We start from the raw sequence: 18,062 nt of genomic DNA, 5'->3' as shown, positions 1-18,062 counted from the left end.
AATTTCATGACAGCGCATCGTTAGTGGGAAATAGCACAGGTACCTACCTTCATTTATACAATGAATGAAAATCAGAAAACACTGAGACTGGTTTGATATCAGAAAGTTTTGTCATACAAAGCTTTGCTGTATCGTAGAGCGCCTTCTTTCCTTCCATATGAAAGAAAAGGGAAGCGCTTAGTGAAGCACCCTCAAGTTGCGGTTGGGAAAATCGTTCTGATAACTCTGGTTGTGGAATATATGAATCGATTGTAGGGTACGAAACTTTAAGGGATGACAGCAGAGACTAAAACGAGAAAAATAAATAGTAAATATGGGCTTTAAAGTTCACACCTTAAGAGCTATGAACACATGTTCACCTTCGATGGTGTGAAACATATGTCTTCCACTGGAATGCACTTTTGGATTTCCATACTTTGGGAGGAGGCAGTACGGACCAAAACCAGAAGAACACGTCCAGTAAACATGATCTCCAGAGTGTATAGTTTAAGACCTATGGAGATTTGTTCGTGTTTGCTACGGTGAAATACATTTTCTGAACAAGTGCTGATGACTCTGAGGGTATGTATTTCACAGCACATGTTTACTAGACATCTTTTCTTGTTTTAATTCACACTACCTCCTCCCAAAATATGAAAAGCAAAGAGCTTAAAGTAGTAGAGGAGCACCGTCAGAAGTACCAGGACGATTTTCGCTTGTAACTTGCGTCTCGGTCGTTTCCAGTCAAGGGCCTGTTACGTCAGATCATCCCCAAAAGTTTGTAACATCATCACGGAATCGCCCTGTATAAGAGGTGTCAGCAGCGCCAGACGTTGAGCGATCACTGTGAACGACACACAGAGCAGCGTTATCAACACTTAACTTTGAAAGGGGCCCCATTGAGGGTCTCTCTTTGACCAGCTGGTCGAACCGTACAATACCAAGATAATCCGATCGACAACACCTGACCCACGTATTGTGAACCAAGCATGTCGTAATCACATCAGCGCTTGCCATCCGAGAACAAGTACTGGAGCCCCTGCAGCTATATTTGTCACCATACGCCACTGGTCGGAGACTAGTCCAGTAGTAACTGCCAGTAGGCTGCCGTTAACACCACAACAAAAACAACTGCCCTTGGATGGTGCCATGACCGGGAAGCATGGATTGCTGGTGAATAGCTTCGCATTGTGCTCAGGATTGAATCATGAGTCTGTACGATCCTGAAATGACCATCATGGGTGAAAATAGCGGCGATTGGGGAGGGTCCCTATCTTTTTAAGGTTTTGGAGAGACAAACTGGCGTTACTGCCGGCCGCTTGATGTGCGGGGAGGAAAGGGGGCTGTCGTAGGGTATGATTTCAGGCCATGGCTGATAGTGACTGAGAGAAATCTTACAGAACGACCGTACATCGCGGACATCATGCATCCTTAACTGTAACGTCTCGTGTAACAGAATTGTACTGCCATTTTTCAAGAGGGCAATGCTCCTTCACATGTGGTATCTATCTCTGTGAACTGTCAGCGTGATGCTGAAATACTCTCATGGCCAGAGACATCTCCAGGTCTCCAAAGATCTGATGATGATATGTTTTGTAACATGTGTAGCACTAGCTCGGATGTCAACTATGTCCCAGTACCAGTGTTCATAGTATCAAGGACGATAATTGTGTTCTAGTTAGCTTCATGATAAATATAACGATTTTGCGGTTATCTTCCCAAGCTGATAAAGGCATACATCCAAGCTAAATATAGTACAACATCATACTGATAAGTGCGCTCATGCTGCCAATGACTGAAAAATTTACTTGTTGTTGTATCAGTGAGTTCACATACATTCTCCACCTGAAAAGATTCGTTTCATTTGTTCCTGCTCTTCTGGCTGCTTCATTCTTGTCAGACAGAATATATATGTGGTGTTGGGGGTATAAGTGCAGATATTTTTAATGGTTAGTGAGAACGGGGTAATGAACTACATCACATTAGTATTTACTTCATCTGAAGACTAACGATTATAGCAGCATGTTTTCAGGATGGTTAGTACCTCCAAGTGAATGTGACAAAATGAAGCCAGTAATGATTATCTTCTCATCGGCAGCAGTTGAGGTATTGAAGCGTGGGCGCATGGACACAAAACGTTAGACTACACGGTGAGACATAGTCCACTTAGTAGAGTACCCAAGACAGTGCAGAAAACATCGGTTAGTGCAATTTGTGACGTGTGTACAGGAAGACCGTTTGACCCAGAGAAGAAACAACTAACACACCCAAGTGGGTACATATTAAGTTACCAATTGTCACATTATTTGCGTTTACATCCCTAACACGTTGTATATACAGTTACAGTACCTCAGATGAAGAAAAGACCCATCGCACTTACCATGTTTCTTAGCACCACACATTATTGCCAGAATTTATTTTTAAAAGAAGATCTACTCTCGGAAATAAGCTCCTTATGAAACGGCCAAAAGCGTACGTGGGGAACTTTTTTTTTCCTTAGCGTAACTTTTCCGCTCCGCCGGATATCGTATCTGGGCGACCATCGCCCCTTAAAGGCAGCGAAAGGGGCCCGTGAGGGGAAGGGGACTGCCACGTAGGCTCTCAAAGCAGCCGGAATCCGCTTGCGACGCGGACACGTCCTCCGGCGCCATTCAGCGAGAGCGCATATCGGATTTGAGAATTGAGTCAATCTGAGCGGAGCCGAGCAGACCGCTAGCTGCCGGTAAATTTGTCCCCATTACTGCCGAATTCTTATTCCACGCGATACACCTCCTTCCGAACTGTACTCAAAGTGAGCCGATTTCCACCACTGCGTCTGGGCCTCCGTTTCGTAGATAGTCTTCTGCACATCGTATAACACCTGTGGATACTTTTTAGATTGTCCTCTCACTCGACGTTGTGATGAACTTCATACATCCTGTACCTGTTACAGATGAAGTAAGCTTACGCAAGTAAGAAAACAATGGAGACCATTGTAGCAGTGAAGATCAGTTATTAATCCTACTACAGTGGGGATCGAATTCTGGCGAATGAAACCAGTTTCGTTTTCGTCTCACAAGGTGACAGCAAGTGTCAATTTTAAATTTGGAGGTATGCTTGATGCTTTACAACATATTACGCTAAGTGCGGCCACTGTCTTCTTCCATCCCCCCGCAGTTTAGAATACCATCACCAATTCAAATGTAACACCATACTATCTGAGCACTCAGCTCTTATACGTCACGTGTACTGAACTAATATGCGTATGGTTCAATAGTCACGGAGAGCGCAAATAAAGAAAATATCAACTGGACGACTAAGTCAACCATTTTGGATCTTCCTGCGAAGAATTCTACTTGAATTTGCTATTATATCTTCCAGGTGCACACAGTGTGTATCAACAAAAATTCGGAAGTACCCAAACAAATACATTTGCGTGATATGGGAAAGAGATATGTCTTTTGCACATAAAGTACTCAAATATTGCATGTAAAAATTTTATTTTTGGTGTATTTTGCATGGAATAGGAAGCAAACTTTTGCAAGCAATTAAAGGTCTTTACATAGATAGTCAGGCAGCAGTTAGAGTTGACGGTAAATTGAGTTCATGGTTCAGAGTAGTTTCAGGGGTAAGACAAGGCTGCAACCTGTCTCCACTGTTGTTCATGTTATTTATGGATCATATGTTGAAAACAATAGACTGGCTGGGTGAGATTAGATATATGAACACAAAGTAAGCAGTCTCGCATATGCGGATGACTTAGTTGTGATGGCAGATTCGATTGAAAGTTTGCAAAGTAATATTTCAGAGCTAGATCAGAAATGTAAAGGCTATGGTCTGAAGATTAGCATCTCCAAAACGAAAGTAATGTCAGTGGGAAAGAGGTATAAACGGATTGAGTGCCAAATAGGAGGAACAAAGTTAGAACAGGTGGACGGTTTCAAGTACTTAGGATGCATATTCTCACAGGACGACAACATAGTGAAAGAACTGGAAGCGAAGTATAGCAAAGCTAATGCAGTGAGCGTTCAGCTACGATCTACTCTGTTCTGCAAGAAGGAAGTCAGAACCAAGACTAAGTTATCTGTGCACCGTTCAATCTTTGACCAACTTTGTTGTATGGGAGCGAAAGCTGGATGGATTCAGGTTACCTTATCAATAAGGTTGAGGTTACGGATATGAAAGTATCTAGGATGATTGCAGGTACTAGTAGATGGGAACAATGGCAGGAGGGTGTCCACAATGAGGAAATCAAAGACAAACTGGGAATGAACTCTATAGATGTAGCAGTCAGGGCGAACAGGCTTAGATGGTGGGGTCATGTTACAGGCATAGGAGAAGCTAGGTTACCCAAGAGACTCATGGGTTCAGCAGTAAAGGGTAGGAGGAGTCGGGGTAGACCAAGGAGAAGGTACCTGGATTCGGTTAAGAATGATTTTGAAGTAATAGGCTTAACATCAGAAGAGGCACCAATGTTATCACTGAATAGGGGATCATGGAGGAATTTTATTAGGGGGACTATGCTCCAGACTGAACGCTGAAAGGCATAATCAGTCTTAAATGATGATGATGATTTAGTATATAAACAGCATTTGCTATATGGCATGAAACCAGCTTGAACACAGACATTACGAAATTGGAGATGATGTTTCTAATGTTGTTGTATTCAAGTAGAGTTAATTTTGTTTCCTAGCGCAGGTCAGATTAGGGGTGTCCAACCTATGGCTCGCGGTCCGCGTGCAAGTATTAGAGCTGCCCAAGAAGTGAGCAATTACCACACGATCGATTAAAAAAACAGTAAAACTACAGTTTTGGAAAGTTGTGACAGTAAAACTACCGTCACATGATAACGATGCCAGTCTCTCATTAGAACGTCCCTTGTTTTGTTAAGGAAATTACATTCGGCCTACAAATACTTGTCTTTTTACAATTGGGCTCAGGTAAGTTAGAAGTTTGGACACCTCCGGTTTAGATGAACCTTTTAATGAAATATCGTCAAATACACTTCCAAGAGGTCGAATTACAGTCAGTTTACAACCTGTAACCGCGCAAGTAACGATAAGCCCTTAGTGTCTGGCCATCACAATTTTTATCTTAAATATCTTTGTGACTAATGCCCTTTTGGCATATTTATTATTTTATAAATGACATATGAGTACTGCCAGTCTTTCGCGATGATTCTGTACTTATACTCTGTATCATATGTTTTTACTCCTAGCAGTGCTGAAACCCCGTTAATTCGTTAAAAATAGTGACCGAGGGCTGTTCTCTTTCAATTTTGATTCTAAACTAACATGTCCCATTCGAAAAGGGCAGAATGTGGCCATGGTCGCCGAGATCGTTAAGTGGACAGTTAGTGTTGTGTTCTGTGGAACGAACTGTATTAACAATTCGATTCGAAAGACTTAAAGTAACAGAAGTCGGTTATTTCCTGAAAACGTATAATCATGCTGCTACAGTAGACGTGCAACATGCATATTCGTGACTCGCATCAGCTTCTTCGGTTGTCGTACTTCCTTCCCCTGACCTACTTACTTACTGTTCGGAGTACTTTTTACGGTAATATCAAGTTGCACTTTCAAGAAACGCTACAGAGGAGTCCCTTAGTCGTTCACAGAAGGGAAATTCTGAGCTAGATTAATACCTATGCGTACACAGTTCTTTGTGAATCAAAGTACCGTAGAAAAGAATGAACGGAGTAAGCCGAAATACGTGGACGAACGAAACAGCTACGAAACGGGGAAGCAATTCGCAACGCAAGGCGTCTGGCACTGTAAAGTTGGAAATGTGCGATATAGGAAGCTAGTTTCTCGTGAGCTTTGGTGTGTCCTTGTAATTTAGTGCTGTTTTCCGTCTTCCTTTGTGCTCTTAACATAACTGTTGTTACGTAGTTCTTTACAGCTTGTCTAGAGCACTAATCATTTTTCCTTCCAACTTTCCGCCCTTTCATGGTGATATGTCAGCCTGATTTGGATCCCTAGGGATGTTCGCTGTTTTACCATCCAGTTTTGAAGTAGTTCTCTTAAAATTAAAATCCTGCCAAAAGAAGCTTCTCTAAGTATTATTCTCTTTTGTATCCACCAAAAGACTACCAGAGTCATGAAAATAAGATGCACGACTCATAGTCGAAGATCCGAAGCTGCATAAACACCTGATGTCAGGTGAGTCAGTTTCATCATTTTCTCGTGGTGTCAGTGGTTGCTCAGTGCAGGGAAAATACAAAATGTTGAAGCTAAAAAGGAATTATATGTACCGCAAGGTGGATCACTTGTGATAAGTGAGATCTGTCGATACCTGGGTAGGGAATTCTGATACATTGGATACCGTAATTATAATCCACCTATTCGTGATTCTTAAACAGCAGCCGTTATCCATGCAGCATTTATGGTTTCGCACATGAACATTAATTACACTTCATTTTCTCTTTAAATTATTTCCATTCGTTGTTTGCTTAGGTTTGTTCTACACGACGGCGTCGGTTTATAAACACGCACGCACACACACACACACACACACACACACACACACACACACACACACACACACACACACACACTATCTATGTACATATGCATAATAGAGAGAGAGAGAGAGAGAGAGAGAGAGAGAGAGAGAGAGAGAGAGATTGTTCTAACTTGGAAAAATTAACTACTTAAGGTAATATACACAGTACGAAAAAGAGTTCCCTTTCGGGAGGAGGTGGGGGGAGACAGCTGTCTGTGCTAAAACTGATCACCTCCTGACCCACCCAACCCATCCCTCACCCACTATGGGGGAGTAAACATTTTATTTTTAATTCAGATTGGGATCCCACGCCGTAGATACCTAGGGTTTATGTGAAATAATTTTTTTTTCTTTCATAGTAGAAGGCACTGTAATTGGCACGAGGGTTACGGTGGTTAGACGAAAAAATACACCAAAGTCCGTCAACTTGATTGTGGTACGGTGACATTCGAGGTGACTCACCGATCTCAAGCATCCTGATGGTGTGCAGTCTTACCTAGATCAACCCCGTGTGGAACAGAAAACTACGTTACGTTAAACGTAACTTTTTTGTCGTACTTTTAAATGCCTAAACGTAAAATTCAAATACACATGATTACGTTTTTAATATCAACATACAACAAAAATGTTTAAATTTTTATAAAAAAATATGAAGTAGAATCCACAACACAGCGTTTATCGAAAAGACACGTACACGCATCGTTCTCCATCAGCAACGAGTTGTCATCCATCGTACCAACGCGCATGGGTCACACGGACGTTGACAAAAAGGGCTTACAGTGTCTCAGTCGCAGATAGCTTGACGCAGGAGCTGGAATAAATAAAAGCTCGCGTTCAAACAGAATGGCTGTACAGACATTCGAATCCGTCGTGCCTTCGAGTTTGGAAGTCGTCGGAACGAGTGGAAGCTGAATGTAAAATACTTGATTCCCTGGCATCTGCTGGGGCCATATCATGAAAGACCGGGCGAATTTTAAAAAGACGCAGCATTCAAAGTGTAAATCGAGCGCCAATCACGATTAAGAGCCGTTCTTGGCTGAATAAGGACTGAGGAAACCCAGAGCTTGCCAAATCCCTTGCCACTGTGGGAACAAGTACGTTGACAACACTATTGGCATCATTCACAGTAGATACATTGAGCACCATAGCCACACACGGCTGTTGCACCCTGAAAAATCTGCGGCAGCGTAATATTTGTCTCACCGGGAGACACAAAATGTTACAGACACACAGTTTTACCTCTGCTTCTCTATTGCCACCATGCTATAGAAAAAAAAATCCATTGAAATTAGACTATCAGACAGTGTCATAAATAGATTAAAAGACAACGTCTGTTGACTCTGCGGTAGAATTTATCGATAGAGATAATAGAATTTCATTGCTTTTCACGAGTGATAGTAAGTAGCAGCAACAGTTTCTGGCGCAGACGTAGTCCGCCTTCTGCAGCGTATAAAAGAGTCTCCGTTTCATGTTACAAATCAGTTCTATTGGGTGTTAGGTGTATAGGTGCACATAATTTTATGAGTGACTGACGACGGTGTACTGAATAACATCACATCAGTGTTTACTTAATTTGCGAACTCATAATTATAGCTATTAAGAGTAACAATCATTACTGCCACGTACATGCGACAAGAGCAAGCCATTAAGGTTTTTTTTCCCCTGATCATCAGGTCAGGTGCTGAAGAGTAGAAGCGCCGACGCAGAACGCTTAGTCTGTACTGAGAGACATAATCCAATTAGTGGTGTAGTTACGACTGTGCAGGAAACCAGGAAGTAAATTACATGAAATGTTTGTGGAAAGACGTGGAGAAAAGAAAAACAACTAACCCACTGAAGACGGTACGTATTAAGGGACAAATGATCACAATTTCTGCACATACACGGATAACACTGTCTGTATATATATATATCATATCTCCTTATAGTCGTCAGGCGCATTTATGTTGTTTCCACCGATATTTGCAGTTCTGTTTCTTTCAACATGTGGCTGGAGCCAGCCCAAACAAAAACCACTCATCACGACTACCATGTGATGCTTAGTGTATACGGAATGCGGCTGTTCGTTTCCTGGGTACAAACGAAATTATTCTTAAAGATGAATTTTACATAGCTATTTGATTGAGAGTCCCAAAATTGTCTACTGCGATATTCGTTTTAACGACGTGAATTAACAGGGATAGTAAAACCCGAAGAATAGCCCGTTCTCCAGCAAGGCGCTCGTAATGGTCGTTCTTCGTGTTTTACTGTCCTGATTAATACGTATCGCTAAAGATTATATCACAGTTAAATAATCTGGGACCGCTCTATCGAATGGGTATATGAAATTCAGCTTTTTTCCTTTTTCTTTTTGGTTCAAATGGCTCTGAGCACTATAGGACTTAAATTCTGAGGTCGTCAGTCCCCTAGAGCTTAGAACTATTTAAACCTAACTAACCTAAATACATCACACACATCCATGCCCGAGGCACGACTCGAACCTGCGACCGTAGCGGTCGCGCCGTTCCAGACTGTAGCGCCTAGAACGGCTTGACCAATTTCCCTCTACAACAGTTACCCCAGCACTTCCCTCTCTTACCAAGACAACGTTTCCTCGAAATCTCGAGATGTGGCGGATCAAGCGATCCTTTCTTCAATTCAAATTGTGCCATAAGCTGCTTTCTTCCTCAATTTTTCCCGCTACTTACATGGCGTACCAATGTAACCCTTAGCATTCATCTAATTCACATTTCAAAAGCTTCTATTCTCTTCTCGTCTGTCAAGTTAATCGACCACACTTCACTTCCCACTAAGACTATATTAAAAGCAAATATTTTCAGAAAATCTAATACTTGCGTTTATAAATGATATTAGCACATGGCAACAAGTGCAGTGTAAAGGCAGCTGCAGCATCCAGTTTTCTGTCGATGCTGACTTAAGACCCAAATATGTATTATGCTAACTGGAGGTCGGTGAAAACCCGAAACTTGCATTAGCTTAAGTAAAAATACATAACAAAGTGGCTGGTTTCTGTACTGATTAAAATAATGCAATCCACAGCCAATGCACACACCTGCCAGTAAAACGGACAAATTATATCAACAAATTTCACTTTTTCAGAAAAACTCCCCTTCTTGCTTTTATTAAGGAGTCATAATCGCTTATCTTATAGATAGCACGGCAACTAACGGTTTGGATAATTATAGTCATCATGAAATGGGATTTCGTGTACCACAGGTATTCCATAATCTCTCCAAAGACATCATAATATACATAAATCACGTATTAACCAAATAGCTGCTAATCATGAAGACAGTAATAGTCGCAACTGGTTCAAAAATGGTTCAAATGGCTAATAGCACTATGGGATTTAACTTCTGAGGTCATCAGTCCCCTAGAACTAATTAAACCTAACCTAATGACATCGCACACATCCATGCCCGAGGCAGGATTCGAACCTGCGTCCGTAGCGATCCGTGGTTCCAGACTATAGCGCCTAGAACCGCTCGGCCACCCCGGCCGGCCTCAACTGGTAGTGTAAGTGTAAATAAAAGAAACCTTGCTACACACACAGTTGGTGAGGCCCTGGTCATCCGATGGCGAATACATAAAGTAATATTACAGCCAATGTTTGAGATGGCTCTGTTGGTCAGGGGCAGTCGGCAGTATAAAGCTGCGTTTCTCGTTCGACGGGAGGACCATTTGAAGTAAGTGGACGAGGGGTGACTACACACACAAACACACATTCTAGCCTGGCGTGGAGGGCGAATATTGAGTAACTTTGTGTTTAGTTAGGAGTGAGTTATGCCTTCCGCGTGTCGCGGCGTTATTTTAAGGCGCGCATTTCTTCCTGTTTTTCCGCCGGCCGCCACCCCCCACCATCCAGGGAGGACGGGGGGCCGCAGCTCCCGGTTCTTGCGTGCGCGCCCGCCGCGGCCGCGATCGTAAGTCAGTCGCCGGCAGCCGGCTCGAGCCGCGCCGTTCCGCCTAGGATAACACAGGCGGGCCGCGGCGGCGCATACCTCTCCGGAGCGCGCGGTACCACCGGGGCGGCAAGGCAAAAAAGCATCACGGAGTTGTATGTTGTTTTAACCGGCTACTGATACGCACTCGGTGTGTTCAGAAGCATCGGGTGCAGTGATAAAAACTATCATTCTGCCCGTAAATTTAGTGCCCAAAAGAAAAGTAAATCCTGGGAAATACAAGGTAACAGAAGCATGAAAAGTCAGTGTACACAACAGCTGGCCGGTGTGTCCGTGTGGTTCTAGGCGCTTCAGTCTGGAATCGCGTGACCGCTACAGTCGCAGGTTCGAATCCTGCCTCGGGATAGCACACTGGACTGGCATTCGGGAGGACGACGGTTCGATTCCGTCTCCACCCATCCTGATTTAGGTTTTATGTGATTTCCATAAATCGTTTCAGGCATATGCCGGGATGGTTCCTTTGAAAGGGCACGGCCGATTTCCTTCCCAATCCTTCCCTAACCGAGCTTGCGCTCCGTCTCTAATGACCTCGTTATCGACGGGACGTTAAACACTAACCACCACCACCACCACCACCACCACCACCACCACCACCTGCCTCTGGAATGTATGTGTGTGATGTCCTTAGGTTATTTAGGTTTGAGTAGTTCTAAGTTCTAGGGGACTGATGACCTCAGAAGTTAAGTCCCATAGTGCTCAGAGCCATTTGTATGCAACCATTAGGACTGCGAAGATGCAAGGCTATTGTAAGTGGGTCATTTCATTTTGGTTTCAAAAATTAAAAAAAAAATGTTCCAATATGCGTGCAATCTTATGGGACTTAACAGCTAATGTCATCAGTCCCTAAGCTTACACACAACTTAACCTAAACTATTCTAAGGACAAACACACACACCCATGCCCAAGGTAGGACTCGAGCCTTCGCCGGGACCAGCCTCATGGTCCATGACTGCAACGCCTCAGACGGCTCGGCTAATTCCGCGCGGCTCAGTTTGGTTTTTGTGTGTTACAGATGTGAGAGCAGGTTAGGTTACAGTTAAATAATCATTGGTATTGTCGTGGCACTGTCCTCGCGTCTGTGCAGTCTGATACATTGTTAGTTGTAGTGCGGTAGCTGATGGACGCACTTAGTAGTGCTGTGCTAACTTGCGATTTTATCTGTTAGATAAAGACAAAAATTTTGTAAAGGACAGCAAGGATGAATATGATGTATATATTAGAAAGCGAAAGGAATATAAATTTTGAATTATTTTAACTTTTTTTTTTAAGAGAAGAAGTTTTTGGTAAGACAGCAGCAAAAAAATGGTTCAAATGGCTATGAGCTCTACGGGACTTAACATCTGAGGTCATCAGTCCCCTAGAACTTACTACTACTTAAACATAACTAACCTAAGGACATCACACACATCCATGCCCGAGGCAGGATTCGGTCCTGCGACCGTAGCGGTCGAGCGGTTCCAGACTGAAGCGCCTAGAACCGCTCGGCCACACTGGCCGGCCAAGATAGCAGCACTGAGCCCTAATTTGTAGGTATGATATCTGGGAGGTAGTTGACTTGGTTCACTTTCTCAGAGCTGAGAGAAAGACCGTTCCATTTCACTGAGATATGGATTTATACTTGGGTGGCCTGAGCGAGGCATGTCATCGACAGTTCCTGTCTCTCTCTATCTCTTCCACGTCGCCCTTTTGTTCACTCCGAGACACCTGGTCACTTTCCGTTTTGAGAGCCCTTCCTGGGACAAAGTAACAATGCGAACGTGATCGAACCGCGGTATCGGCCGTCTAGGCGTGTTTGAACTGCAGACAACACGAGCCGTGTACCTCTTTCCTGGTAGAATGACTTGAAGTTATCGGCTGTCGGACCCCCCGCCGTCTAATATACGCACTTCATGCATGGTTGTTTACATCTTTCATCTTTGGGCGTGTTTAGTGACATCTCTGAACAGTCAAATGCACTGTGTCTGTGATACGATATCGGCAGCCAACATCTTATCTTCAGGATTTCTGGGAAACGGGGTGATGCAAACCTTTTCTTTGATGTGTATATATTTCGTACACCGCTGCACATCGAACGCCTTATCATTCAGATTAACCTTGCTGTGTAACACATACTACTCCTAGCTCGATAAACAAGCCCTAACTTCTTTGTTGTACTACGTCGATACTTGGCAATTGTCAAGTGATTATACCGAAAGAGCAAGTCTCTTTTCTCTACGGTTATACTTCGTGATTTTGATCTTTTTATATTTCGAGGTAATAGAGTATCTGTAGTTTTTTTCTTTTTTTGCAGCTCCTGCAATGTGTTACCGTATTGGAACGCCAGAACTTCTATGTGTACCAGACCTACAGACACGGACCTGATACAAAAAATTAACAACGTAAATTCGGTTTTTGAGGTGATAATTCAAAGTGCATGATCACTCATTTACTAATGTAATAAAAAATTCTCAATTTGATTCTGTATTTGAGGAGGAATTAGACTTAATAAAATCTTCTAAACCATGATAAACCAATTGAAATCCCGTACTTTGTTGTGTACCTAGTTCGCATTACATTACTTCTTCTTTTACCTCCCTGTAACACCAGTTTGGCTTACTTCATTTCTTTGTTCCCCCATAATCTTGCACGTGTTCTAGTATGTATATTATCACTTCTTCCCATGCCATCTACACTCCTCTTGACTTACACCATAATACTGTCTATATTTACTACCTATCGCTTGCACCTACTTTTTATTTCCCTAAGCTCCCGGTACTTGTGGCAAGTGGAAGTTGGATCGGTTGCCAGTTTCGTGCAGTTCTGATACTATACGGGTAGACATCAGCAGCACGCAGCTTCTTCTCGACTTATTGCATCATTCTTTCACATTAAGACCTGTCGAATATTGCGAAAAAAATTCTGTTTTTCACTTAATACAGCACACATTTTCCTCTCATAGGGGAGTGGGTCCATAGATCTGGCCTCACAATTCCTAATCTGTTGGAGACGTCTATCTATGCCTGCGTCATATTTCATAGCTGCAAGATATGTGGCTGTGATAGACAATTCAGTTTTCTCTGTTTTAGTCTCTTTTCGTCTACTACTATTCAGAACGTACAATGGAGTGCTGAGCTCCTTTTAATTCCGCATAATTTTCAAATCCATTTGGTCTCTTTGTGTATTCAGTTTTCTTCCATTTGTTTCTTCTTTCTCCAGGCCCCGTCCCGTGTCTTCGTGGGGTTGGTATGTTATTCTGGATTTGGAAACGTAAGTGGGTGGTGGTAGAGGGTGGCCGGATGGCCTTTCTCCTGCTACCTCCCTCCTCCATCGCTACCTCCGCCCCCCTTCTTTCCTCCGGGACAGAAGTTGTGTACCCCATGCATATGCGTCTGGTGATGTAAAAGTAGGAAAATGACTTTTTACGAAATGTTATAGCTGAAGGTTTGGAGGGGGAATGGGGGTGGGGGGGTGAGGTGGAGTGGGAATGGAGAAACTATCATCAGCACTAGCGCCTAAAGAAACTTCAGAATGAAAGACAGTTTCCTTCGAACATATTTTCCCTTTTATTTTTTTGTAAAGAAAATGATGGCAGATAAATAATAACCAGTTTTCATATGTGTTTCATTAAACCACGAACGAATGAGACAAATGGTAATGGTTATATCTAACAACCTGTCTATCTAGAAAGATGAAGCAATTCTCAGTGCATCACGGTTGCTACCTACAACTGGTTTTCAGAAAAGAGAGCTAACTGTCCATTGTTAGGGTAGACACATTGTACAAAACATTCTTGCTCTGTAACAGTCGTCTGTCTACCGACACTTGGTTTACTCATTTCCTGCACCCCTATTTACATCAAATAAGTTAAAATGCGTGTCCTATAATTATTGCTTGTAAATCACCTGCTTTCTGGACTGCTTACTTCTGAACGGGCAGAGATTGAAAGAGTTCACGCTGCCACTGCTGTTACTAATAACAATTCTAATAAGAAGAAGAAGAAGAAGAAGAAGGAAAGTAATACTGTGTAGGTCCAACGGCGGTAGGCACTATACAGTCACTGTTGTTCTGTCAATTAGCTCGTTTGTTGCAGCGAAGGAAATAATGATGGAATTTCTAGTCTCTTGCTGGAGCTTCCTACGGCCGTGATACAGCATTTTTATGAAGTATTTGAGAGTATGTGATGCATATATCTCAATTTTACTGTCTGTGCTATACGTTATGAAGTACCAGGTGATTCTGTTTAAAGAGGAGCTACTCAGCGAGATTCAGTGGGGACTGTAAACATGGAATGGCAGCGGAATTTTGCAAATATGCTAATGCGTTAATGCGGAATCGATTTACGGTGAAAAAAAAAATAGTTCCAATTTTGGCCAACAGGTGCAAATGTGGCCCTGTAAATGCAAGAAAGACATATACAAATGAAGATAAATTCTTCTCGGGTTGACAGCCGAGTCAATGCGTTGTTCTCCAGCAACGCTTCAGCAAGTTTCTTACTTGCCATCTTCAGGCGAAGATGGCTAGTAAGAAACTTGCTGAAACGTTGCTGGAGAACAACGCATTGACTCGGCTGTCAACCCGAGAAGAATTTATCTTCAAGATTCGCCGAGAAAGCCTGCATTCTCATACATATAAATGTTTCCACATGTGACAGATTAGCAACAGAACGTAGGCAGAAAAGATGAAACAACTGAAAAAGGCGTGCTGTTGAATTTATTCTTAACCATTGCTTATACAGTTTGTTCAATATGAGCATCGGAGATGTCGACGAGATGCTGCATCGGTAAAACGACGTTATGAATAGTTGCTTGTAGCAGTTCATGTGCAGTACGAGCAACTTGCATACTGCCCTTCAGGTTAGGTAAACGCGTTTTTTTAGATATTCCCAGTGCCAAAAGTCACTTGCATTCAGATCAGGTGATCTTGCAGAGCGTGCATCTGTAAAACCTACTGAGATGACACGTTAGCGCAAGGTTACATTAAGCAGAGATTTCACTGGGCTATTGACATAAGGTGCTGCCCGATCTTGCATGAAAACAGATGGGCTTTTACAAAGCAGGAATCGCATGCTGCACTAGGTCTCGATAATTTGCAGATGTCACGGAATGCCTGATAGTCCCTCTGGACCTGTTCTCTTCAATCAAGAGACTAAAGATGCCTGTGAATGCACACCACACAGTCACATACGGCGAGTGCAGTGGGTCTCGGTGCACTACACGCGGTTTAACAGTATCTCGATTTCGATAGTTGTGTTTCTTCACTGCACCCGGTAGTGTACAATGTGGCTCGTTACTCCATAGAATATTGCTCGGCCAAATGTCGTCAATTTCGAACCGTGCCAGAAACCGAAGAGGAAATTCAGAAAGTTGGGGCTGATCATGAGGTTTCATTTACTGCACCGCCTGGAAATTGCACGGGTACGAACCTAAAATAGACCTCAAAATTTTCTGTAGCGTTGGCCATGGGACTAAAAGTTTTGGTGACACTACACGAGCGCTAGCACTATTCAGGGCACGTGCTGCATGGTCAGGAATAACAACAGCAACCTCGTCGCTAACGTCTACCTGGACAGGATACCTTCCTCTTGTAAGTACCACACCAAGCTCCCCCTGATTTCCATATTTTATTACCATCTTCTTTAAATCATTTAATGACATCAGGCCTCTTCTCAGACCACTTAGTCGACGATACTTCCTCAGTGCAGCAACTCGCGTTCGAGAGGACGACGGTCAAACCCGCGTCCGGCCGTCCGATTTAGGTTTTCTTCGATTTACCTATATCACTTCGGCCAAATGCCTTCCCCATCCTTCCCTAATCCGGTGGGACCGGCCTCGCGCACTGTAATTGCTGCCGTTCACATAAAACAGTATCACTAACAGTGCACGGCCTCTCTTTTCGGTAAGCATACTGATCACTCATGTCATCGTTTGTCAAATGACAGCGTGGACGTCATACCGTCAACACTGTACAGAGCCAGATTTGCACATGATGGCCAACACTGGAACAAATTTTTTCCAGCGTAAAACGAGTCAGCAATTAACAAAAACACACACACACACACACACACACACACACACACACACACACACACACACACACACACTTGCCCGAAGGAGGACTCGAACCTCCGACGGAATCAGCCGCACAGTCCTTGACTGCAGTGCCGTACACCGCTCGGCTAATCCCGTGCGGCAGCAATTAACAGCAATATCTACTAAGTTCCGCTGCTACACGATAATTGCATCCCACACTGGACCTCTGTGAGTAGCTGCACTTTAATTATAACCACTGAGGCATGTGTGTAGTTGGTGGACTATGTGATAAATATGTTGTTCAAACATTAGTTTCACAGTCTGTAACCTCCACCATATTGTGTCACGCATTTACACTAGCATTTGATAAGAAAAAGTAGCTATCAGTAACTAACGTAATTACAGCGTTGTGAAATAGAGATAACAGTAAAGGTCTTCTGAAAATAATTTAGTTTCATAACTGAAACCAATCGCAACCTTTCTTTTGTACTCCTCAGAAATTTCGATTTTACCCTTCAGGTGGTATCTAGCCCAGATAAGGAAACCACCGACCTAGTCGAATGTGAGAAACTGGCCAAAATACATACCTATGCTGGCCAGCACACCGGCCAACGTCGTTAATACACCAAACGAATCGATACGGGTCAGCGAGCGCCCGTGAAACTTCGTGCTATCGCGAGCGATTATCCGCACGAGTTTCACGCAATTGTTCTTCCGAACTCAGCAAATTTCGCTATCAGGAATATGCATGACCCATAATTATTTATATCGGATGTGGTTTGTTATATTGTTCAAGATTATCACAAACATAAATATGGAACCGTATTCAGTAATTAACTCAGTTTTATTGCCCATTATACGTCAGTAACTATACCACCGACATGCATACAACACGATCCAAAACGATCAGTACCTGAGATCACAGGAACTGAAAGAAACACAATGTGCTTTAGAATTTAATAATACGTACACTGGTGTACAAAAGAAACCTCTAACACAGAAATTACTTTTTAAATTTGTGTGTATATCTTACACTACTGGCCATTAAAATTGCTACACCAAGAAGAAATGCAGATGATAAACGGGTTGTAAGTAGGCTGTTTAGGTTTTTTTATTGGTAACGCCGCCGCCACGTAGCGCTCTGTATGAAAATCACTGGCTGTGCCGTGTGCAGTCTGTGGTTGGTTGGCATTGTTGTAATACTCGCCATTGTAGCGTTGGGCAGCGGCAGCTGGATGTTAACAGCGCGTAGCGTTGCGCAGTTGGAGGTGAGCCGCCAGCAGTGGTGGACGTGGGTAGAGAGATGGTGGAGTTTTGAAATTTGTAAGAATTGGTGTCACGAACTGATTTATATATTATGAATATTAAGGTAAATACATTGTCTGTTCTGTATTAAAATCTTTCATTTGCTAACTATGCCTGTCAGTAGTTAGTGCCTTCCGTAGTTTGAATCTTTCATTTAGCTGGCAGTAGTGGTGCTCGCTGTATTGCAGTAGCTTGAGTAACGAAGATTTTTGTGAGGTAAGTGATTTGTGAAACGTATAGGTTAATGTTATTCAGGGCCATTCTTTCGTAGGGATTTTTGAAAGTCAGATTGCGTTGCGCTAAAAAAATATTGTGTTTCAGTTTA

Source organism: Schistocerca gregaria, chromosome 5 (assembly GCF_023897955.1).
Source record: "Schistocerca gregaria isolate iqSchGreg1 chromosome 5, iqSchGreg1.2, whole genome shotgun sequence".
Classification (NCBI taxonomy): domain Eukaryota; kingdom Metazoa; phylum Arthropoda; class Insecta; order Orthoptera; family Acrididae; genus Schistocerca; species Schistocerca gregaria.
The sequence above is the reverse complement of the archived record's forward strand: the minus strand, read 5'-3'. Positions refer to the sequence as shown.